General features: G+C 35.3%; 1 protein-coding gene across 2 annotated transcripts in view; it reads right to left on the bottom strand.

Moving 5' to 3' along the window:
• The window catches only part of SEMA3A (semaphorin 3A), a 496,493-nt gene extending 470,546 nt beyond the window's left edge, over positions 1-25,947 (bottom strand). The window contains exon 1 of one of the 2 annotated variants that reach the window (XM_036864239.1): positions 25,457-25,947. The gene's annotated coding sequence lies outside the window, so the exon portion shown is untranslated. The remainder of the gene's footprint in view (positions 1-25,456) is intronic. The other variant, XM_036864240.1, reaches the window with a different exon arrangement.
• Positions 25,948-26,392: the final 445 nt, after the last annotated feature.

Here is a 26,392-nt window from a genome sequence, read left to right as displayed (position 1 = left end):
ATAATCATTTTTATATTAGCTAAATGCTGAAATAATATTTTGGATAATTAATCTAAATAAAATATGTTGTTAAAATTAAAAAAAAATTATCTCTGAGACTACTCTCAGATACAGTATCATATGATCTACCATTGACTTTCTTTTCTCCTTTTATAGATATTATTCATAGGTGTTCTCATGCATGCTATTGCTACCTAAATAAATATAATTTTCATTTTTTATTTCTAATATAGCCTTGACTCATGCTCGTGGATGATTTCCAACTGCAGATGTCTATCTGAAACTCTCAGAAAGATCCCAAGCTCAAGATACTAAAAATAAAATACGGATCCCTCTTCACTTATTTCTTATCGCTCAAGTCAGAAAACCAGAAAAGTCATATAATCCTCATTTTTCACATTCCATTATATGTTCCTGAGTCCTATATTCTACCTCCTAAATATCTACCAAATCTACTTCATCCACTTGGCCTACTGCCTTCATTACAAGCATTAACGTTTCTTTTAGAAGATATTAAATAGTTTCTTAAATGACCTCCTTGAATTTCTTCTTCCTCTCCCAGCACATTTGTCCAAACCTCAGCTCAAAACTATCTCAAAACTATCTGATCATATTGCTTTCCTTATAATGGCTTCCCAGTTTATCCAGGACACACTTCATAGCCTGGCATAGCTGCTCACACCACAAAAATTAATCACTCACTGTGTACCAATCACTCCTTTTGGTGCTTTAATGTTAAACTGGTATGTGGAACAAGTTTGCTTGTGACATCAAAATGAGACTTCACTTTTGTCTCCTGTTCAAAAGCACTGTCTATGAAGCCTTTATTTTCCTGTCAATGAAAGAAAACTCTGGCAAGCCCATGAATTCTCTGCCCTTTCTTAAGTAAAAGATAGCTCTTTTATCACCTTAGGTCACAAAACACAGCCTCCATTTAGAATTAGAATATACATATCCATTTAAGATGAGTCTGACTTAGCAACAGATCTTATTCCAACTCAGGCTGGAGGGCTGGATGGCACCTTGGATCTGGAAGATCGTAAAAGCTGACTGCTTTTACTGGAGTGCCTATGTGAGTGATTCAGATGTCCCCAGCTGGGACCCTCTCACCTGCAGCTCCCCTCTCTAGGTTTGAGGTGATGCAGGTAGTACCACTTCACCCCCTATTCCCATTAGAATGGATGCCCAGAGGTTGGCAACTACTCTTTTTAACATAATTTCTTCATAAACCCTCCTCCTTTCTCTTTGCACTCAGCTAATAAACAGTCTCAAAGTGTAAGCAATTTCAAAGGATTACTAGTGTTCAGAAACTCCTTTTAACACAGACCTACTAGAGAATGGACTTGAGGACATGGGGAGGGGGAAGGGTAAGATGTGACAAAGAGAGAGAGTGGCATGGACATATATTCACTACCAAACGTAAAATAGATAGCTAGTGGGAAGCAACCGCGTAGCACAGGGAGATCAGCTCTGTGCTTTGTGACCACCTAAAGGTGTGGGATAGGGAGGGTGGGAGGGAGATGCAAGAGGGAAGAGATATGGGGACATATGTATATGTATAGCTGATTCACTTTGTTATACAGCAGAAACTAACACACCATTGTAAAGCAATTATACTCCAATAAAGATGTTTAAAAAAAAAAAAAAAGAAATTCCCTTTAAAAATCTACATGTGATGATTTGACACCTCAACTAACAATTTTGCATTTTTCAGTTTTTGTCGTGTAGTTGAAGTTTCAATTTTAGTATGAGTTATTTAATTTACTCCTTAGCATAATTCTATAAGGGAGAAATCTAATCACCTTTGTGCACATGTGGAAAATGACGTTAAGAGGTATTAAATACATTTTTGTAAGATGCAGACCATATAATGACTAAGTCAGAAATCCATCCCAGGCACTGGACTCTGGGTCCATGACCCTAAACACTGAACTACACAGACTTTCATGAAATTTCTTTTATGATCTGGCCTCTATCTACTTTTAAAGCCACTTTCACATTTTCAGTGCATTCCAACATCATTGAACTTCTAAGAACTCTTTTTCACTTACCACACTTTCCTCACCTCCTGCCTTCACGTGGCCTTTACCAGAAATGGCCTTCTCCTTTTCTTCCTTTGATGGTGATTACATACTGAACTCTCATTCAAGTCAGCTGCTTTCTTAACCTCACCAAAAGGCTTACATGCTTCCTTCAACATGACTGTGAATAAAAGTATTATAGTAATATTTTCTATTCTTTAATAGTCTGTTCACATTTCTGTCTCTCCCGCTAAAACTTTGAGCCCAAAGCAGATAGAGACTATATTCATCAAGCCCTAAAGGAAATGTTTCTTGAATGAATAAATGATAGACTCAATGTAAGCTACCAGTGGTGAGATGAAATTCTTGCTAAGAATTCTGAGAGAAGTGCAAATCTTTGGAAATGATCTAGCCCAACAAACTCATTTAAGAGTCAGGAAAATTTAGGGCCACAGAGGAAAAGTTACCTATTGGAGGCATCCAATACTGTATTTTTAATTTGGAACTCTCTCTTCTCCACATCTTGGGAGTTTCTGCATTCCTTATTTGTACAAAGCTTTCAGCAAGATCATGTGGCACAAAGCCAGCATGCAGAACCCTTACCCCCATCTTTCTAAGACCTAGCAGATGTGACCAGGCTGTGCCAGGACCACCTGGGAGTCCTTCCTAAGCAGCAAGGCTGTCACACTTTTGTAAAGGTTATAACTTCAATCCACAGCAGGTGCTTAGTTCACTGCATTTAAGGTCATTACAAAGGCACTTTGCTAGGTTCTTAGATGCAATGAAACTTGGATCTTCATTTAATGCTCATATCACAGCAACAATGTTAACCGGGATTGCTCTCTCTCTTTGTTTTTATCAACTATTTAAGTCAATGGTTTTCTGTTATCTGTAACTTTTATAGGGAGTCCTTTCCAGGGATAACGTATAAATTATGAATGAGTAAATGAATGAACAAATGCATGTTTCCAGTTAAGACGAATGATTTAAAAATAAAAATTAGTAAGAGAGGGAGAGAGATTGCTGCTTACCATCACGTTCAGTAAAGGTTGGTGCTAGATTAAACAATCTGGTTCCAAAGTTTTTCTGATAAAGATTTATGACCATTGGATTCACATCAAGAGTAGTTTTTGTTTTCTTTTTTAAAAAACTGTTTCTCTGAGGTAAAATACTCTCATTTTTGAAAAAGCTAGATCAGCCTTAGTGTTGAATTTTGCTTGCTTTTCAAATTTTGATCATGATAACATTGATATATATATATATACATCAATGATATATATCAGTATACACACACATATATATACACATACACACACATATATATAAAAGCATAGACAATTTTCTTTTTTTCATTTTAATTCAGGAGAAGTAAATAGAATGGTTAAAACTGAAGAAATTTTTGACCTGGAGAGGTTAGAGAAGTGATTATTTCTTTTAAAAAATAGAAATAGGCTGACCTGAAAAGCATACCACATGTGATTTAAAAGTAATGTTCATGGTTTATGTATTGATATTTTGAATAATAAGCTTTCTATTCCTCTCTAGGAAAAGGAAAAGTGTGGCTGTGTATATGAATGATGTAATATTACTTCCTGTCTTTGGGAGACCTTTGCTCTTGTTAGTGCTGCTATCCCATTCGACTGTAACCCCGTAATCTTTAAAGAATGTTTTTGGTCAAGGGCCTTCACCTTCCAGTGATTTCATCCAGATACAGTTTCCATAGGCCTTACTGGTTTAAACAAAAGAAAAGAGTAGACCATCTGAACAAAATAAAATGTCACCATTAAATTGGTTTTTGTAGCTTAAGGTACAGTGTAATGATATTTTTCCAGCAGCTGCTTTCAGTTGGATTTAAAGTTTAGAAAAAGCTTTGCATATGATACAAAATAATACAGTACAGGTTGCCTTACTTCCTTCTTTTATGTCTCAGAACATAAGGAAACTTTTTGGGCTTTTACTTGGTAACTGATGATCATTAAAAAAATATTTTGTTGTTGTTAACCTAAATCATGGCCTACATGTGCTACATGGGGTATATCTGAAAGTGCTTTTGAAAAAAGTAAAAGCATTCTTCTAATAAATATGGCTGTAACTGGTCAATTTGTATGACTTCTCACATACAATTGATTCCTTTTATATAGTAGTTTAATTACTTATGGAAAATGAGATGTCTTAGTGATAAATCTGTTGTTATTACCAAGAGGCAAGAAGTTCTTTCATATAATCACAGTAATTAATTTTATTTCCCAACCATGCTGATATTTGTTCTATTCATGAAGAATACAGACTTTAGAAAAATCTGAACTTAAAAATAATCAGAAATAATGGTTATCTGTGCTATTCATCTTTTCAAAAAAATGTTAATGAAATAAAAAGAGTAAAATGAAACAAAAACATTTAATAGTTAAACAAAAATTAAAGGAGAAAATCTTTCACTACATTTTAGATTAGCACGGTGAAAAATATTTACCAGTTACTAAATTTACTGCTAGATAATCTAATAAAGAATGGGAAGAAGAGAAAAAAAAATCATTAGGAGATTCCATAAGTGCTTGGAATTCCTGTATTGTTATAATTTATAAAGAGTTCATAAATCCTCTATTGTTTCTATTATCAGAAATTTCAAGGTCAAAATTAAATAACGAGAAGTACTTTTCTTGTAAACAATGCCCTTAATAATACTCATTTTTATTTTCCTTTAATTTGGTCAAATTTGTGTTCCTAATTAAAAACACGTTTTATTCTATATTAGAACTAGGTTGTGTGATAAAGTATTTGAAGAGACGTAAATGACCCTGTAGTCAGTAGGAGACAGTAACAATTGTGAAATACTGTTAAAATTTTTTTTTAAAAAGAATAAATTAAAAAAAAACACTGTGGAAGGTGAGAAGATGGAAGAATGCAGACTGGGCCTTGGCAGATGGGTCTCCCCTTGCCATGACCCAGTGATTTAATGTAAGGAAAAAGCGTGATGAATTCAAAGATGAGACCGTCAGTTCATGCTAAACACCTGAGGCTTATATACAGATAATAGCTAACAGTTACATACTTATGTATGGTATATAGCAAGGTTTATACACAAATCCCAGAACTCCTTCTCCAATTATCTTTTAATTTTTCAACACTTCTTATTTAGCAATATTCCTTAGCGTAAACTCTAGAAAGAGCGCTCTAGGAATAAAAGTAGGCCTGTCCCAACCTCGTCCCCATTCACCCATTTGGCTGCCTGAGCGAGATTTGAATTCTTTCTCCTTCAAGACTGTACTTGATATATTTTTTTTTTATAATTGGATTTCTTATATAAAATTATTTGGGTCAGAGGGAAAAATAGATTATGATTCTTTACTGGCTAGCAAGCAGTAAAGACAGGAACACTGAGAGCAGACAGAGGAAGAAAAAAAAAGAGAGATGTCCCTAGTTTAACAGACCTTCCAACAAGCAAGTAGAAAGACTAAAATGGGGAATTATGATATTTTAATCATTTATTCCAGCAAAAACTCTGAAGTTCAAAACCAGCAATACACAAAAAAAGAAAGTGTTCTTAAGCCAGAAAGACACTGGGATTAAATCATTTTCCCTGTCTTTTGTGATGTTTCTTTCCTGTCCTGAGCCATAAAGTATTAATGCTTGTGAGTGGCCTTGCAGGCGAAATGATATTAAACTGTGTATGTGTGTGTTATCCTCAGCAGTATTTCTTTTTAGCAATCAGGGTGACTGCTTGACACAATATCATTTTAAAAGACTAACATTTTTCTGACTCATCATATTTATATCTCCTTTAATAAACAGATATATAAAGCTTTAAAACAGTGCAAGGAAATCCCTAAAGGAGGATCTTTAGGTGTCTCTTTCTGTGTAAGATTTTTAATAAAATGTTGAAATTGTTGCTTAATCTCAATATATCTTATTTTTCATGGCACAGAGGAATAAATAGATGTGGGAAGAATCACAAGACCTTGACATCTATAGTGATGTCAAAAAAGCAAAGCTTAGATTTGTAGGACAATAATTCTAGTCTTTCGTGAGATAAAAATAGATTGTGTTAGCAACCTATCCCAATGGCTTTATATCCTCAAGGGGGAGAGAGAGAGAGAGAGAATGAAAGTGTTATGAAACCTAGACCTAGAATTGCTAGAGTGCAACAAAATCCCCAATTCCCCCAGCCAAAAAGAGACAGTCTAAACCATCCATACTTCTGTGCATGTTTTTTTTTTTTTTTCCTGGTTTCTAGGGAAACATGCTTTTAAACCTAAGGCTGACTTGGGAAATCCTTTTTTTAGATCTCTTGTTCCAATAAAAATGTGCTGCTTCTAATTGTGAACAACACATTAGGAATAGTGGTCCTCCAAATCATCTGACTCTCAGTTTTTTTTTCCCCTCAGTAGCTTAGGTCAATGCCCAGGACTATTATTAATTGCACTGACTTGACACGGATTGCTAACTAAATTTAATAGAGTTTTAAGAGACTAACTCAATGAACAGTAGTAGATAGCTCGGGGGATTACTTAACCTCAAATTGAGTGCCCAGTCTATAATAAAATAATATATATGGCCAATAATAGAAAAAAAGGATTTGTGAATATATGTGTGCTTATATGTCCATATAAATAAAATCAAGAGAAATGGTAACATTTTTCATGAATTGAGGAAAAGTTAGCTGAGAGTCAGGAGCTACAAAGAAAAACATGAGGTGCATTGTCTTATTCCCCCCCCCCCATTCCAACACGTTTCAGGAATAGGCAGAAATTTGAGGTAGGCTTTGGACATCGATGGGACATGGATCTAGGGTAAGGAGGAGTTAAAGTAAACATCTAGACATTAAAGGCAAAGAAATCTTAGTCAACATCTTAATTATTCGAGAAATAGCTTAAAACTCATTGCATTTTTACTGGTCCTAAAGCTGCTGATGTTTGTTCTATTTTTTAATCTATAGTTTGCTTGTCTTTTACCCATCACATTCTCCAGCCTTCTTCAGATAAAACATGCCCCCCACTTTTACCAGATAAGACATTCAATGTTTGTCAAATTACAAAATACCTCTAAATATTTTAGAGCTAAACAAAAATCTTTTAAAAACAGACTCATATGCCAAGAACGATCACATAATATAGTAAGGGGTAAATCAGTATTCTGCTCTTAAACTTTTACAACATACTTCACCATATTATGTTAGGGGAACGTAAATTCACTAAACCAAGGCTACAGATAACAGCAGTAGGTTTTAACAATGGAAAAAGGGAAATCTCATACATAGTGAAACACTGACATTCAAGAAGTAAAGTAATACTCCCTCCCCAAAATGGCAGATAATAGAATTAACAACAACTTTCAAAATTGCTGTCAGTTTAGAGCGACTCGCATATTGTTGGTAACACGACCAGAGTGGCAGTAAGAAGGGTATTGTTTATTGTATATCAGTGATACAAAACTGGACTTTGGAGTTAGACGGGTCTGGGTCTGAATCACAGCTCTACTACTAACTCTAGATATGAACCTAAATAATTTACTTAATCTCTTTGAATCACCATATATGTTTTCTTCATAGAGATATTGTTTGGGTTTAATAATAAAAACAGACATAAACACACATACACGATTGTGTTAACAACCTATATACAGAGTTAGGCAGAGTACCCAATACCTACTTATTAAATATGTTTCCTCCCTCTTACTCCCTCTGAAGTTTTTAACATTAATTTCTGTGTCTAATCACTTTATTTTCCATAATTTTAACTTATAAAGGAATAAGATTATAGAAACAAAAGAAATGGGAAAGATTAAAATGCCATCCATGAATAAATCTTAGTATTCCATATTTAAGTCAAATATAATACACATTTTAATTACCATGAGAATGGATGGGTAAAAATATCCAATCAATCAGACAGTGAAGAAACTAAACAAGAATTTAAAATCATAAATAAGAGCCCTAACACTATGGGTATTATCTTAAACATTGGTTCTAAGAGGAAATTTTTTAATAAAAAAACTAAAAAGACAAATATAATTCAAAACACTATACTGAGGCAGGAATGAGTCATAATTCTATCTTCCATACGTTTATTGAAGGAAGAGTCCAGATGCCTTAGACACACACAGGTCCGGATCTTGTTGGAGACCCAGATCAGTTCAAAACCCTACAAGGCTGTGTATGTTCCATCATTGCAACAATGGCTCTCAGTCTCATTTGCTAGGATTTTCCCACCTCCTAACTCTTTCACTTTCTTTATCTCCTGGCCTTGGAAAAAGACAGTTTCTTTCAGCTTTCTCTGACTATGATATAATAATGAAAATGATATGATTAGAGAAAATAAATGAGCTAAACCTGAAATTTCCTTGCTAAGGGAAACAGTCTTCCCATATTTTAAATGAAAAAAATGGATTAAAGATGCAAATTGTGTGTATGACAAAATTAGCACCAGGTAGAAACTGCACCTAGAATAGGGCCTTCCTGTATGGTGAAGGCGGTCATTGAGACAAGTGAACCTAAAGTTAATTCTTTTCAAAAAGGTAGGTTGTTTCCCAGATAGTGAAAGGACTATAGGAAACACAGGTGAGAAATTCTGCTCCCTGCTTGGATTGTACAGAATTCTGGGGGCGGGAGGGCGGGTAGATTTCCTTGTCTGATAGTTATGCCGAGGACTGCTCTTTTTTTCTGGAGAAATATTTGCAATCATTTTGAAATGAGTCCAACTATTCCCCCATGTTGCAGCTTTTGCACTTGATATTTTAATCCTCTACGTGGGTATAATAAGGAATACGACTTTTTTCCTCCTCAGGAGTGTGAGAACTGGTGCATCCAGAGCCCAAAGGAGAGAAGAGAACTGAATTATTACTATTTGGCACTTACATAGTGTGTTTCCTCTGAAGAGTGCGAAGCACATCATAAAATGCTAATTAATAGCTAGTGTTCTTCAGTAAATCCCTAGAGACAGCAAGTGCAGGTGATGATCCTTACACCCTCACATCTACCCTGGGGGAAAAAGCCCCATCCACAGTAAAAACTGAGAAAAAGTACAAAGGACCAGTGGGAATGAATGTTTGTATTGGGTCAGAAGAATTGTCCCTCTATTTAAGGGGATCAGAGAGCTTTGGAGAAATGTGAGAAGTTTAAAAAAAGTGAAAAGGGACTGGAAAAAGAGGCAAAATCTTTAAAGGTACAAGAGAAGAAAATAGAGAGGATGAGGAAAAAGCAGTGAAATATCTGTGACATCATGTTTCTTCCAGAAGGCCTCAGATGGGCTAGAGGCGCCAGAGTTCTCACCCCCATCCCCAGGAGTGCTAGGTCCCAGGAGTGCTGGAGCTGGGATGTGGAGGGGTGGGTACAGCCCCTTTCACACTCCCTGGTGAAAGTGTATTTTGACAATACACAGTCAATCTGAAATTTCCCTGCAATGATGAGTTTTTAGGGAGGCAGAATCTGTTTTTGCAGTTGGTTTGTTTTTTATGTCTGCTTGTGTGTTTGTTTGTTCATTTGGTGTGAGGGAGTGTGATGAGTGGTTATGCTGTTTCTTCTCATTGGTTTTAGGGTGACGGTGGTGTGTTGACTTGCTGTCTTAAGACTGAAAAACCAATATGAAAGAGATACCATTTTTCTTAAATTCCTTTCTGCTAAACATCTGAATAAATCTCAAGTGAGAAAATGCAGTCATCACACAGATGTTGAAACAGACTTTATTGGGTTGGGTAGGACACTCTGACCTAACTCTTACAGATAACATAAGATCAAAACGGATTTCAAGAACAGTCTTTGGGCTTCCCTGGTGGAGCAGTGGTCGAGAATCTGCCTGCCAATTCAGGAGACACGGGTTCGAGCTCTGGTCTGGGAAGATCCCACATGCTGCGGAGCAACTGGGCCCGTGAGCCACAATTACTGAGCTTGCGCATCTGGAGCCTGTGCTCCGCAACAAGAGAGGCCGCGACAGTGAGAGGCCCGCGCACCGTGATTAAGAGTAGCCCCCACTCGCCACAACTAGAGAAAGCCCTCGCATAGAAACGAAGACCCAACACAGCTAAAAATAAAAAAAAGAAAAAAAAAAAAGAACAGTCTTTAAGGAAGAAAATTCACATAACATGCAACCTGGTGGTTTAATTGGGAAGTAGGAGGCATCCTTATTTATTTTTTGCTCAATCTTTTGTAAGTAATTAGACCTGAGCAAATATTTTGTTAACTGATAGGTGATGTGCACAGAAATATGGATTTACTTATAGAACTCCTGATTACCTGGGCACTCATTCCTGTTCACACATGAAACACTAGGAAACACAAAGCAAGAAACACTAGGAAACACAAAGCAAGAGAGTTCTCCTCCCTATTCCTCCCTATAGAATAGTCTCTGCCTTAGCAGTTTCCTCTAAAATGTTTCAGCATTAATTTTATGGGCTCCTTTGTTCTTCTGGTAAGCTTTATCTCTAGTTTTAATACAAATCTAGGTTAAAATTCATTTTGGAGAAACATGCAAATAAAGCCAAGTTTACAGAAAAGACAATATTCATGGTAGCGATTTTTGATTTCCATAAAAGTGTTATATTTCCTTATGGATTATGGATAAGGTGAAGAAAGTTAAAGAATCTTTTAAATATGTCTCAGTTGTCCAAATGTAGAGCTAACAACCAGTAGAGTGATAAACTTTGAAGTTAGCTTTATTAAATTAGACTGACAGTGCTTAATTGGAAGGATTAAATAATTTATTCAGTAAATAATATGAATATTTAATATATGCAAGGCATTCAGGTGCCCAAGTGAAAAGATAAAAATAATAAACAAATATAAAAATTCTGTCTTTTACTAATACTGGATATATTATTTTGCTATTTAAATATTTAGCTATTAAAATAAATTATTAGAATCTTTTGTTTCTCATGCAGACTAATAGCCAAAAAGTGATACAGTTAAATTAGAAAAATGTAGAAAAGAATTTGCATTTTATGTAGTCCAGACTCTTTAAATTGCCCCTGAGAATCCAGTGTAAGACACTAACTTGCACAATATTCAGATGTTTAATTTGCACTTAATAGCGTTATCATAAATTTAAGCTTTTCTTGTAACTTGGGTACAATTCCTAACCAAGTTCTGTAGGAAGAAAAATTAAGAACGTTTTAATCAGTTTTCCAGTATTCAGCCTCTATCATAGCATTTAATATTCATATTAAAGGAAAGATACTTGTATTATTACTAGTTGCTCTTCCGCAAGTAAAAGGCAGCATAGAACAGTATCTGCCACATGTTTGAAAAAGAAAATAATTCAAAAATACATCTTAAATACATTTACAGCACTGTCTTGACAACAGAATGACATATAATATTCTTGAAGTAATGGAGTTCCTCAAGTAATGTTACTCAGATGAATAAATGTGTACATTGGAAAGGCATTCGGCAAAGATGAAGGACAGAAATTTACTTCCATTTATTTGCTCAAATTCTGAGCTAAATCTACATATATGTTTTATCACTTTGTGTGAAAAGAATGTTAACGTATACAGATATGTCTAAGCTATTTTCCCATGTATATAGTGACGGGAGAATACGGAATCTACTAAATAAAAAACAAAACACTTCATTTGTACAGTCTTAGGATCTTTATACTTCTAAGAGCATCCTCAGGGCCATGAATGAACAAATGACAAAAATGCTTAGAGAGTGAAATGAACATATGGAGAGTAATTTCTGTGAAAGCTATTGATTAATTCTCAAAACACATGGTCAATATTGGATTTGGTTTGCCTTTGTGGAGCTCCTTCTGCCTGGACTCTCTTGCCAAGTCCCCCTCTCATTATCACCTTCTTTCTCAGTTAGGTGACTGTATATTCCAAGTGAACAGCTAACCAGTTGATGGTGAGGTAACATCTCTCTAGAGCTGAAGTCATAGTGTTACACTGGTTTGTTTTTCCAATGAGATTTCACATTCATTAAAATATACCTTGAAATGCAGTTGGAAAGGAGACCCTCCCCTGCGCTCAGTTGCTCACACCTTCTAGTATCAGTTCCCCCTGGGACTTGGAGCAAAACTGAACACTTTGGCAAGTCTAAAACTAATCAGTCCATTAGTATCAGGTTGCCTTCCTGAATACAGCAAGGTGCTCTTTCTGCCTCTTCCACACCCGGCCACCGGTACTAAGATGTATTATGTTCAGAACACAATAAGAACCTCACTGACTTACTGTTTTCCCACTAAAGATTGAGGGTGTAAAACATAATTGCATATAAAATTACACAGAAAACTTTTTGCAACTTTATAATGTTATTTTCTACATTTATAGGTTGTGAATGTAGATCTTGGTGAAAACAAAACCATGATATAAAACAAACACAATAAACTGGAATACATTACTTAACATGACATTTTGTTTCTTTCCAATAACATATAATTATTATTCTATATAGTTTTTGTGAAACACCCAAAAGAGAAAATGTAAATTTTGTAGACTACAAAGGATTATGAATATGGGTGCTATTATTTCAATAAAATTCGTCATGCTTATAGACAAAAAAACCTTACAGGAACAAATCTAAAGTGTTATGTTTAAAGAAGGAAATTCCATTTATCCTTGTCTCTCTGTTATTATCTGAAATTGGATAGAAAATATTTCAGGCAGTCACTATTCTTAAAGTAACTGGTTATTTTTCCATGTCTGGAATTAATATTACATAAGATTTTAGCAACAACTATAGGAAAAGTTTATTTTTCATAAATTTGTGGGGTTAATTAGAAAGTGATATGTGATACTTTTATGATTATCAACTTTATAAACTGTTCTTTTAAAAAAAGCATTGTCTTTTCTTTTTCTTATCAAATATATCCTAACATACTCCTCAAAATAATTTTCCAATTTTGTATCTTTCTTTGAACACCTGGAAAATTAATTAGTATCTATACAAAGAAATGGAGTCAAATGTTCTCTTTCAAAATACATTTTTATAGCCACTCACAGAACAATGAAAACATTCTACTAAGATTCTTTTTCATGCTAAAAAATGCACTCAGTGGGGTCTGCTTTGGGGGATTGTAAGGGGAGAAACCTGGGGTGCTTTAAGGTTAATGGACAGTGATTAAGGTTAATGGCTGAGTGCTTAAGGTTAAGTGCTGTATTTACATAGCTGCCAATTCTCTTAAAAAAAAAATCTTCATGTCTATCAATCAGTTCCAGCTAATAGCCAATTAAACAGCAAATGAGGTATAGAGACTGAAGGTAAAGACCCTTCAATCTGCATTTACAGGGTGGAATTACCAAGTCTCGATCAAGAAGTATTTATTGAACACCTACTTTGTCATGGCTGCGTTGCACACAAGGAGCTAGGAGCCATGGCCCCTGTGTCCAAGAAGCTTATCATCTAGCAGGGAACGGAACTAGGTATGAAAATATCTCAGTACAGGGAGCTATCAAATAAATGACACAGGTAATTCACATTATAGAATTCAGAGCAGGGAAAGATACTACCTACCTCAAGATTTCATAGAACAGGGAAGGATGTTTATATTATGCCTTAAAATTAATGGTTTTCAAAGTACTTCATTCTTAAAAAAGTATACAACCTCAAACAGTGTGAACATACATCAATGACACCATGTACCCTGTGTATTGCCCAGCCATAGTTTAACTATTGAGTGCATCAACAATTTATCACTAATATTAATAAATAAGAAGTTCTATAGATGAAAATACTCCTTGTGAAACCGAGCAGGACTCTGTGGGGCCCTCCTGGGTACAAATGCCTTTCCTCCTCCACAGTTTATTGTTTGTAGGAAAGAGGTTTCAGCCTCCCAGACCATCCCTGAGTTTCAAAAGGTCAGATTCAAATGGTTTCTAAATAGGAAGTAAGGGAATGCAAAAACAAAAGAGGAGCAATCAACAAACAATAAGTGCAAAGATTAAAGCAGAATCCTGGTTCCTCCTCAAGGAATACACAGAACAATATCTTTGAGTTCTCCTGCCGGAACTAAGGCCCCGCCCAGGTGGAGGATGGTAACTTCAGGCTGAGCACAAGATTCCTGGAACACCGCCCTGTTACACCGACCAATCAGAAGAAAGTCACACACTGCAGCCCTCAGCCCAGATTTTGCCTATAAAAAAATGCTTCCCTGAAAACCATCAGGGAGTTCGTGTCTTTTGAGCACGAACTTGCTTGGCCCTGCAATAAACCTTTCTCTGCTCCAAACTCTGGCGTTTCAGTTTATGTGCCCCCACTGTGCATCAGACACACAAACTTGGATTTGGCAGCACTTTGCAGTTCTTTTTCACATGCAAACTCTAAAGATCAATTTAAAGCAAGGACAACAATAACAACAAAAATAGCTAGAGCAAAACGACATTAGCACACTAACTTCAAATTCAATGTAAACTTCCTTATACTAGGCACATGTGAAAAGTTTAGGCTCACGTAAGGCTCTGAGGTATCCGGCAGTTATCCAAGGTAAACTGCATCACTAACGCCCCAGTAACAACATGATTAATTACATAAATGAAGTTTACTAAAACAAGGTTAATGTTCGTCTCTGCAGTAGCCACTGGGAAGGTGGAGCAGCCTCACTTTCACTCAATTAGCAACATTCGGTCAGGGTTTTTTATATTTCATTTCCCATTTTTTCACTCCCCCTGAATTTCCGACTGATTTTGGAAGGTATGCTAGGGATGGAGGATGTGGGGTTTAGGGGCTAAGGAGGAACACCTGGAATGGTAGAAAAGGTGAAAACTAGACTCATACGCAACACATAGTCATTAAAAGTAAATTTAAAGACTTCTCTTAAAGAATATTTTCTTCATTCAGCAAGTGTCTTCCATTGGCTAATTTCAAAATGTTTAGAGCGTGAGCTTAAATCAGACAAAAGTAAAGGGGCACCAAAAATTGACATTGAATTATAATAGATCTCGATCTCCTGACCACTAGTGAGAGCGCTGGTCAGGAAGCAGCTTCCTGGGTCAGGGCTGGCCTGAGGCAGAAGGTCACAGCTCAGAGGTGGAATGGAAGGGTGCTCAGCCCTTGGCCTGAAACTCAAGTCTATGAATTTTTCTGAAACTAAAAAATTAGAGACCCTTTCTGAATTAGAACAATGCTCTTACTAAAATGTAAAACCTCAAAAAAGGGTTAAAACTTTATGAATTAAAGATATCCATCAAACTGTATTTTCAACCTGCTGTGTAAATTGGCTAGCAGTCATTACTACACCGATGGAATGAGTTGTTTTGATTTAGGAGTTACCAGGAAGGAGGGGAACAATGTCAAAGAATAAAGGCGGTTTTAGAGTATGGAGTCTTTGAACTGAAAACTCTGCTTTTGGCACAAGTTCAGGTTCTGGGGTAATCGGAAGTCAGTCTGAAGATTATGAATCTGAGGGTGACTCAGCTGTTGAGAGAAGAAGAGAAGAGAAACTGCCCTTGAATTGGGAAGTTGTGAACGGAATGGAAGTGTCAAAGTTAAAGTTCGTAACACTCTAAATTTGCAAAGGGTCAATCCTGTCCTTCATACTTCCTAGTTTTCCATGCTTCTACTTAGAGAAAGGTTCATCTTAAATGTGCGGTTGACCAATGAAAAGATACTGGGGCAGATCTAAATCTGCAGTGATCCGCAGGTCTTTCAAATACTCATTACCACTATCTTCTTTTGCATGTCTCAATTATTAATGGCTTGTGATGCACAGGTTGGGATCAAATCTAATTAAAAATTAACATTATTTCAAAGATCTTTTAAGTTAACTTCAAGATGTCTTATTGAAATAAGTCCAAAATGCTTTAAATATATTATTCATCTAAATTAAGAGCTAATATTAAAACTTAACATCTATTAAATTAAAAAAATGCAGTGTATAATAGAAAAAATATCTAACAGAAACTTTGTATATATCTGACAAATTTTCTAAAGATTTATAGCTCTGATTTCAAAAAGGAATATGAAATAATGGTGATATTTTTCTATTTCTTTAAGAAATAGCATCTTTAATATGGTTTCATGTTTTTTTCTCTTCTTATACATAATTTAAGATAAATTAAGTTCACTATTTTCAGCTAATTACATTGCACCATCTCCATTTTATTATGATGTCCATAGCTGGACAGAACAAAAAATTATCTTTAACAGAAAAAAGCCAAATTATTATCTATTTAAAGTATAAGAAATGCATTTTAATTCCTTAATTCATGATAAGCAGTTAACAGAAGCTAGTAAAATTAACTGGAAGAATCAATGACCTCATTTTTCAACATTCAACTAACTTGAGGATATGTAATTACTCAAGAGTTTATTAATTCAGTCTAGTGCCTTTAAGTCATTCAAAATGTATCATAAAAATAAAATTATTTTAAAAATTGACACATATCTTTGTAAGAGTAACATTTTTTACCTAAAGTTTATTGTTAAATTATGTTTTATGTACTACTATTGATTAATGTTAACTAGCATAAATGAAATAATATATGTACACATTTTTTAAATTAGACATAAAAAACTATATACATCATCTATTTCAAACTTCTCATTTTACAGCTGAAAATATTGAGGTAGTTTTATTAAATGACCGAACCACGGTCATACTGCTAATTTTTACCTTATGGCAAGTAAAACCTATGAAATTTTGGTAAATTCTCTATGCGTTATAAGACAATGTACATATGTAAATTCACACACATTTTACAATTTTTGTATAGCTAATATCTATTCCTAAACAGTAAACTCATGGATTCAATGTGAATTGCATATAGTCTCTTAGTGTTTATTTACTTAAATATCACTATTACAAATTCTTAGCAGTGCTTTTAAACGTCCAATAGTTAGCACTGGCAACCACAATAATAAGTGTACTCAAAATGCTCTGACCTTAGCCCAGCCCATAGTCCTTTCTGAAAAAAATAGCTGGAGTGAATTCTTTTTTTTTCTTTTTTTTTGGAGTGAATTCTTAAACACTGATGATCATGTTGTAGGACCTCAAAAGATATCATCTGCTCATTACACTTCTTCCTTCCTGCCACATTCACATCCTCCCCTTAAGGCAGGCTTACCTCGTGTGTGGCCACATACAACGTTACTGCTGTGGCCACAACTGATGTACCATGGATGGGCCCTATTGGCCTCTTCCCATGGCAAAAGTGCTCCTCCAGAACTAGTGACCTGAGCTGTGGAAGCAATTCCATGGTTATCTTATGGGAAGCCTTATTTATATTAAGCAGCTACATAATTGACTCTGAGTTTTAGTCCTTTAAAATGTAGTCTTTACCTTTCTAATTTAGTCTGATACAAAGGACACAAAATTCCCTCAGAAGTTTTAATTAATGAATCTAGACCCTTCAAAATGTTGGTGTGCAGGTGTGTATAGTTTTTAAAGTTTACAGAGAGGGCAGAAATGCTTAAAATGTTTTAGAAGAAAAATCAAAACAACAAATGATAGCAGGTCTCTGTGCAATAACTAAAACCATAAAGTGCAGTATGCTTTTGTAGACAGAAAAGAAATATGCAATACTAGTCCTTGAATTAATCTTCTCAAACCTCACGTTATCCACGCTTTCCCTTTCTTCATGACAATTTGACCTTTTACAAACCGTCTAGCTCCAATCTCCCAGAAACCTGATAAAAATTAGAATTACTAGAAAAATTTACCTGTGGTAAAAATGAGCCTTGACTGCTACACTGAATCGGGACTGGTAGTGAATACCTGATAGGAAGCCTAATGTTGGATTTCTCTGAATATGGTGACTATTTTCACTGGGCAGGCCCCTTGTGGAAACCCTACAAGCTGTCCCTCTACAGCTCCAATAGATATTCCTACAGGGAAGGAAGTTTTCAAGCCAGGGTGCTTCCTCCACCTGCGTCCTTTTGAGCTTCTCTGCTTGCCCCTGAGCTGTTGGCCAGCTGAAAGGACTGCCTCGGTGGAGCCCCAGAGGCTGCCCTGCTGGCAGTCTATTATTCCTCCCGGTCCTAGCTCTTTCTGAGTAAGCTGGCGTCAGCAGTGGCCAATGGTGGTCTTGTGAGACTAGTTGTTTAGGAGAGTCTAAAAAGACTCCAAGTGGGCAATACATCACCCAAGTCATACTAACGAAAAAAAAAAAAAAAAAAAAATCTGGGTTTGGCATAATAAAAAAGAAAAGTTCGCAATTTTCAAAATGGACGATTTTTAAAAAAATGTTAGTAATAACATATAAAAACCCTTGTATTCCACCTACAAGACCTGTGTAATGCTGTTGGTAGCCATAGTCATTGTTTAAAGTTACATATTAAATAATATAAAAATACAGTGCTCATACAGCTGCAGAGAATAGCAAAGGATTAATAGAAATATTCAGAACTCTAAAACAGCCAAGGTTAGCCAGGAAACAAATATGAAATTCATAAATTTTTTTCTTGTTGGTGCAACAAAAGTTTGTGATATTGGTTTTTAAATGATATAGTTCTTTAAACAAAATAAAAATCCTTTTATATTTCATAAGGCAATTGCTGTGGAATATGTAATAGAAATCACGCTAATAAGAGGCTTTTATCACACATCCACATGTTCACTTTCACACACAAACTACGTACACAAAGAGCAAGTTACATATCACATTATTATAACACAAATGAATGAATGTACCTAAAAATATGATGTAGAGACGAAGTTTGATATAGAATCTATATTATTTTTCACATGATAAAACCATCTGTAGCATTTCCAGTCTTATAAAAGCGCTAAAGTAAAATGCCTTCCCCAAAGAAATGGTGTTATGTGACATCATACTCACTTCTTATATTTTCTTGAATCAAAATATGATGGTGATACTAATGTTTCTGTCAGGATGACTCTTACCATATGTACAGTGTATATGTTCATCCTTGAGGTTCATAATATATTGAAATTGTTTGAGTCTCTAATTCCAAGGGACTGGATCCATAATAAAAAACAGTTTCTGTTCCAACCTACACTGCCTGTGGGCATCTTGGCATGTTTGTACACATTTACTGATTCAATGTTATACTAGTCACTTGAAAACATTTTTATTGGTGTAATGTTATTCATAAAATTGAGAAAATAAAACACATTGCTCATCTGTAAAATGGAAATTAGAAACCTACTTTCGCCTATCAATATGAAGATTAAATGCAATAACGTAAACCATAGGACACAGTCACTGAATTAATATCTCTTCTCTATATTCACCCACATACACTTACTTTTATACCTTAAAGAAAAGGGAAATGTTTGCACACAAGCTAATCTTACTCAAATATTCATTTTGTGCAAATTAAATATTTGGTCACAATATTTGTTGTGGTAAAATATACATCTAATATTATTTAAGTGAAAAACATGTGTTACTGCACTATCTTATGGAGTAGCTGAGAGCAAAGATGACAATATATGTCAATGTTTTATGTGAATTTTAAGACATTCTCGATAGTATTAACAATACTCCTCCCCTTCACTATGTGTCAAACCAATGTTGGCTGTGATAGGATGGATAAATTAAACTTAATTCAAGGATTCAATATTGCAGACTCACCTTCAAAAGGTAAAGATTTTTGGTTTCCATTGTTAACTTTCTTTCATTCCTTAAATTATTCAAAATGGGACAAGGAAGGGACTCTTCAAGAAATGGCAATAATCAAATACAAATCCTTCATTAAGTTTACAAATTGGGAAAAGGTTTGAGAAGTGTTTGGTCCAAAAATAATTATTTATGCAAACTCATTGTTAAGTGGAACTCAGGCTCAGATAAAAGTTTTCTGATTAAACATCATTGACATATATTTTAATCTAAGGGAGAAAATATGTGTTATGCTTTATGTGATATAACAAATTACATCCAACATATAGTCCTGCACTACATGCAAAACCCTTTAAAAGCCTGGCAAGAGTCTTGTGTGAAGCCTCATATATATGATTTGTGCCTTCTCCTATTTTTTTCTATCTTATACATTTTCAAAATTCTTCCTGGTAACTTTACAAAGAGCTTTGCAAAGTTCTTTCATACGTAAATAATTACCAAAATGTCACATAATGCACATTCTCCACATTTGCAAAATGAGCTAGTAATTGTCAAAAAGAGGACCTGAACCCCAGTGTTTTTATTTCATTTTCAGTGTTTCACTTACGGGGAATTTTAGATTTGTAATTCAGTCAAATGTAATTATAAATGTTTACATATATATATAATTAATAGTATAGGCTTTATCTAGGGAAAATAAATTCTAGAGTGACTGAAAATACTATTTATTGGGAAAATGATTATCTATCATGTGAAATTTAAGCATATCTACATATCTGGCCAGAAACAAGGTCAAAACCTCAAACTTTTAATGGAAATACAGACAGAACACTAAACATCCCTTTCTGCTATCCATCCAAATTTGAATGTACAATATTAAGAACTAAAACAAAATGAAGCTGACTGCTAATTAGATGCCTCTGAATTCTTGAGTTAGTCACACCTGCAAGTTTTACTTTGAACACAGAGCCATGATAAAGTGTACTTCCTAACAAAATTAAAAATTCATATCCTGCTCAAAATAGGTTATAGGTTTCAATGGGTCTAAAATGAAAAGGATATTTTCTGCTAAGCAGGGGTAGAAACCAAGAACTCTTGGATATTGGTTACAGAAATAGACCCGAGTTGGCCAGGAGTCTGATAGGTATAGGAAAACTGGGAACAGGAACCCTCCATACAAAGGAAGGACCATGAGTTGAGTTGTGGTTGATTGCTGGCTTGGGATTCAGGATGTACGAAGCTGTAGAAATGAGTAGAGACAGCCAACCACCAGATATGGGTGGAGCCGTCCACAGCACAACGTCTAACCTAGAGTGTTCCCAATATTTCCCTGGAACATGAGCCAGTAGTACCCAGCACCAGAATTAACTGTAGACTGGGGCCCTGGTGGAAGGTTTGGAATGGGTCAAGTAAGGAGTTGGGCAAGGGGGGGTGGGAAGACTCTTCTGCTTAATATGAGCCTACAAACAAACAAGAAGTAGCTTCTGGTTAATTCAAAAAGGATTTATGAGGATAAGATTAACTTCAAGGAGCTAGCCTGTTGATCTCTTTGAGTAATGATAGTGATAGAGGAAGTCTTTGACCACTGTTTTTTAAGTAATCATCAATCCTCAAGGTATTTAGAACTTTCAGATCCTGTCGCCATAGATTAATTATTCTAGGATCTTAAGATTAGTTTTAAAAAATTACTTGTTTTCTTCTTTGTCTTCTTTTGTATAAGGAATAGTCTATGGTTTTATACAATGCCAACCACTTTTAAATATTTTTTTCAAATATCTTTCATCGAAACCAAAAGGATATGTGAGAATTATAGTAACATATCTACCCACTTTTTCAGAAAAAAATGGGTTGAGGTTGCTAAAATTTTAAAGGAGTTTCCTCATGTTCATTTCATTTGTCTTGCATAAATCTGCTTGTGTTTATAAAAGTAACTGATGTCTTGGCTTAAAAATTTGATAATATGGACTTAAAAAAACCAAACTCCTTTTAAACTGAATATTCTGTCTTTATCAGGGAGCAAATACACAAGTCCATAATGATAAAAGTTATGTTATGAAATAGAAGGGGTTTTATCACAAATATTTTGGTTTTGATCTCTCTACAAAGAAATATTCTCAATTATATTGATGAACGTCTGTCTTAGGGAGAAAGTGTTTCAGCAGATAGAGAAAACACAGATGCAGGTATTAGGAAAATCTGTATTTGAAAAGAAATTTCTCAAATAGGTGCTTTCCAAGCTATGTCTACATGACAAAAAAGAAAAAAAAAATCCACAGATAAGGTAAAGTCCAATTAGCATTCAAAATCCAGGTGGTCCTACTGAATAAATTAGGCCTAAAAATCTTTGAGGGTGAATAATTGACAGCTCGTTTTCTTCACTGTCTTAGAGGTGGGAATGTGTTTTGGTGACTCTCATTGGGAGGCCACTGTGATTAGAGTCACCCCTATTAAAGTCGGCAGTGGCTGGGTTGGAAATACCCTCAGGAGACAAACTCTTCTCAGAGACTCAATATTAATAGGAATGGAAATTTGGCAACTGAGTGAGGGTGGAAGGATCAGTTCTTCCCCACATGTCTGGGGTGTAACTGCAACTCCTTCTTTACCTGCAATAAAACCTCTGAAAAGTAGTAGAATCTATAAGTGCTGAATGATGATGTAACTTGAAGTGACGTCATACTCACTGGCATTTAACTATTTATGTTTTGTTTGATTGGACGTTCTATCTATTTCCATTTATGAATCCCTTTCATTCAAGTAGTACTGATAAAGTGATCAGAGATGAAGTTAACTGTACTGATAATGAAGTCACTTGTTAGAGAAGAAGTGAAGTCCAGTGGTTGGAGGAGATATCTGTCCTCAGGGAAAGTTAATTTGAGCCCAAGTTCCACTACCTACTAGCTGTGTGACATTGGGCAAGTCCCTCAACCACTCTGCTTTTACACTTATCAATGGGAACAGAAATAGTACTTACTTCATTGGGCTGTAAGGACTAAATAAATAATGGGTACAAAATGCTCAGTGCAGTGTCTGGTTCCTTGAGGATTCCCAACAAATATTATTCATTAGTACCCTATCTGGAAATAGGTGGCTTCCAATTCAGAGCAAAAATGGAACCCTGAATAGAAGATTACCTGGAAGATATAGCTATGGTCATTGATAAAGTGGGAGGACATCTAGGACACATTGTGTGCCCATTATAGAGTTGACTACACTGTTTCCTCCTTGAGTGGCCATTGAAATTGGACTATATTTTTTCCTATACTTTCTATATTGATATGTAATATAGTTCCTTTATTGCAAGTGAAAATGGAGTTATTAAATCCTGTAATTGCTGATTTAGGGTTAAAAAAATAAAAGTTATTTAAAAGAGAATATCCCTTAGAATAAGTTTATATATTCCTGTGATTGCTAAAAATTTTCCTCCAAGTATACGGAAATTTTCAAGTATAATAAATATAGTACATATACTTACATTGTTTGTATTAATTACTCATCACAATCTTATTTGGAAACACACACAGATAAAACCACAGGGATACAAAACACATAGATAAATGAAAAGACAAAGCAACTTATTTAAGGACCATCTAATTTGTGAATTGCATAAATTTTAACATGATATTTACTAGCAAAATATAGTTCCAGTTAAAAAATATATTTTTTTAAATTTTAAGTTGGACTTAATCATAATGCTTTCGAGCATAAGTTTTTATTGGAATAGTTATAACTAAGCAACCATTACAAATTTTAGATGACTATATTACTTCTCTGAGGATGTCACTAGGTTTATAATTACTGTCTTCAACTCCATTTAGCTATATTCTTCAATGAATTTTACCATTGGTGGCACAAAATTATCTGCATAAGTTACCTATGTATATTCACTTTCGAGCATATAGGTAGCATTTACGCATAATACATCTTAGGTAAAAATATCAAACCCTTCCCCTGTCACTCCACCTTCACCCCCACAGTGCCTCTTAAAGTTTGTTAAATTAACTGAAACTTAAGCAAAGGTTATATATTCTAACTATTTAGATAAAGAGTAAAATTCTCATTTATCATCCTTATGCCCTCAATAATTGGCTTGACTGACTTTTTCACTTAATTACTATTTTTTTAATGAACCAAAGATACTAACCAATGTGCTGCTATCATATAAAATCAACCATAAGGTGTTTAAAAAGTGCAGTGTAGTGCCACTTGATTTTTATTACACTTTGAAAGGCAAATGAAGTAAATCAAGAAGAAACAAATCCAAATGTAGTGCTGAAGTGAGGTCCAGCCTTTCAAACTGGCTTCCTATTAATCACAGGGCTGACCTTTTCATTAAGGGGCAGTTGTTGGAGTCATTGACACGGTTACAGCATTCACATGTGTGAACTGTACTCTGTGGTATTCATGTTCTGGGGAAGGCACAGTGAAATTAGATTCTCTCCCTGTAGGGGGTAGACATTGACCGCTATTCAATACCAACAATTGTCGGTTAAAGTATTTCATGAAGGATGACTTTTAAACTGCGTTTACTCCGCCATCAGTAATGTCAAATGCAATTCTTAAAGAAATATACTGAACTAATGGTAATTAATTAAACCTCTCATAGCAGCAACTTTATCCAAGCTAAATCATTTCTGAATATACACAAAGGAGTCATCAGGATTCTACCGTCATGGCTTTTAAACCATCAATTTCAATATGTCCATCTATAATAGTTAGAAAACAAAACCAAAACATCAGCCAGTGGGGAATTATTTAAACAATGCAACAGTATTTTATCTAATTTCACCTATGTAGCCTATATATGTGAATTGTCTTTTGGGATGACAATGCATTCCAGACTAATTTTTCAAATAAAAATTGCCTAAATTAAGGAAAAAAGATAAAACCTCAAAAGGCTACAAACAGATACGATGTGCTGACAGTTTTTATTGCATTCTCTTTTAACATGATCATCTTTGTGCAATATTTGAAGGACTGAATTTGGGAATCATAACTGGAATCTTTGTCAGGGCATATGTCCCATGTGCTTATTTCCTACATGGAACATCATACATTCGAACAGCAAACACATTCTTTCACATTGGCTGACATTCCTCCTGAAAACGTCCACCACAGTTAGCTTGTTAACACAATTCAGGATATATGGCGTAGTAGTAAAAAGACTCCCCATAGCCAAGTAAAAATCAGAGTAGGGGGCTCAAGGAACAGGGCTGTACTTAGATCAAATCTGAACTTCAAGTTCAAACATAGTTTAATGGTGAATCTAAAGTTGTAAATGCAAAGTAAGCACAATGTGAAGGCTGCTTGAAACCAAGCATGAAAGACCAAAAAGTCAAAACTGAGATTTCCTACATCTGGTTTTAATATCTTTTCTTATGCTATTAGACAAATGACCTTTTGTTTTGTTTGTTTTAAAAATTCATTATCATTGTCATGGCTACTCCAACCTAATACTGTTTTTAGAGTTTTTAAGATCACTTCTTTGGTAAGGGACTGAGCTATAGAACGGATTTAAGCAAAAATTATAAGCACTTTTCCCCCATTAATGTATGATTAGTGATGTAACAATACAGTTACGTGTAAAAGTTGAAATCCATTTTCAGGAAGAGTATGTGCTTCCTAAAGAATTTTTTTTCTATTCTCAGAACTGTGACAAAACACTTGCCACCATCATTTTTGACAGCAATAAAGGACATTTCATCCAGAAAGAGCGGGTAATATGCTAGGCTACAGGATTGAATTAGCAATATTATTAGCACCACATTTTAGTTCCGAGACCTTCTGAGTGAGCAAGTTACTCGCGGAGTCTAAGCTTCAGTGACAGTGCCAAGGCACTGGTGAAAAACGAAACCAGAGGAAATCCACAGGGTTATCAACACAGGTTTTTTGCTAGTTCAATTTTTGCACAGGCTTTAGAGGATTCCCTGAGAGGAAACATCCTTAATTAATTCCCAAGAAAAAGAAGGAAAGATAAATTTTCCACTTACGGCATTTGCTGTCCTTTGTCCACACGTTGAAGTAAAAGGGTGGTTCTGCTGTTCTTACCTAGCTCCAGGTCGCCCTCCAGATTAGGCATAAATGTGAGCGGCAAGAAGCGTGTTGACTTTGTAGCTGTACAAGGAGCAGCCCATCGCACTGCTGCTGAAGAGCCGGTCAGGACAAAGTGCTAAACTTCAGCCTGAGAGAGCACAACATCTATTACCCCTGAGGCTCTACCATTTCACCTACACCTGGGCGGATCTATCAAGCTTCATCTCTATTAGAGCTATTTGACTCTGTGGTTTAAGAGGAGGAGAAAAAAAAAAAAAGAGGCTTGCCGTTGTCACACTTGTTTCCTATTAAAGAACCTTATGGTGGATTGAGTAATTGTGTACGAAGGTAGTCTGGCTGGCAGATGTGTGCAGCCCCAGCGGAGCACTAGATTCAAGGCAGATGGGTTGTACCAGGGCGCAAACAACATTGAGAGAGAGAGAGGCGTGATTAAAACAGCAGGCCTCTATTTTATAGTGCTGGAAGTGGGGTAGCATTAAAGCTCCTGGGAATCGGAGTTCCCCAAATGGCATTGCTCCACAGCATGGTAAACAATAAATCCAACAAAAAAGAAAGATGTTCAAGCAATGAAAGTTATAGAGATATTTATAATATTCCCTTTAACTATTAATGAAGGATTAAATGAAGCACCCTTCCCCCCACACCCTAACTGAACTTAATTAAAACTACTCAATCATGGGTTGTAATGGGTTATTGATAGTGTTAAGGTAATGGATTTGAAACAGATCCCTCATTCTGCTATATAAGCCATGGTTATCTTTTTAATCTGAATTAAATTGCTTTAAGGAGATTTACACTCTCAGACAGATTGACATTCTGCAAGTGGGCATTTTTTAAAGATGTGACTGAAGCCAATTGTTAGGAAAATGTCC

The sequence above is a fragment of the Balaenoptera musculus genome, chromosome 9 (assembly GCF_009873245.2).
Source record: "Balaenoptera musculus isolate JJ_BM4_2016_0621 chromosome 9, mBalMus1.pri.v3, whole genome shotgun sequence".
Taxonomy (NCBI): Eukaryota; Metazoa; Chordata; class Mammalia; order Artiodactyla; family Balaenopteridae; genus Balaenoptera; species Balaenoptera musculus.
Note: the sequence above shows the minus strand (reverse complement) of the source record. Positions and strands in the feature narration are given on the sequence as shown.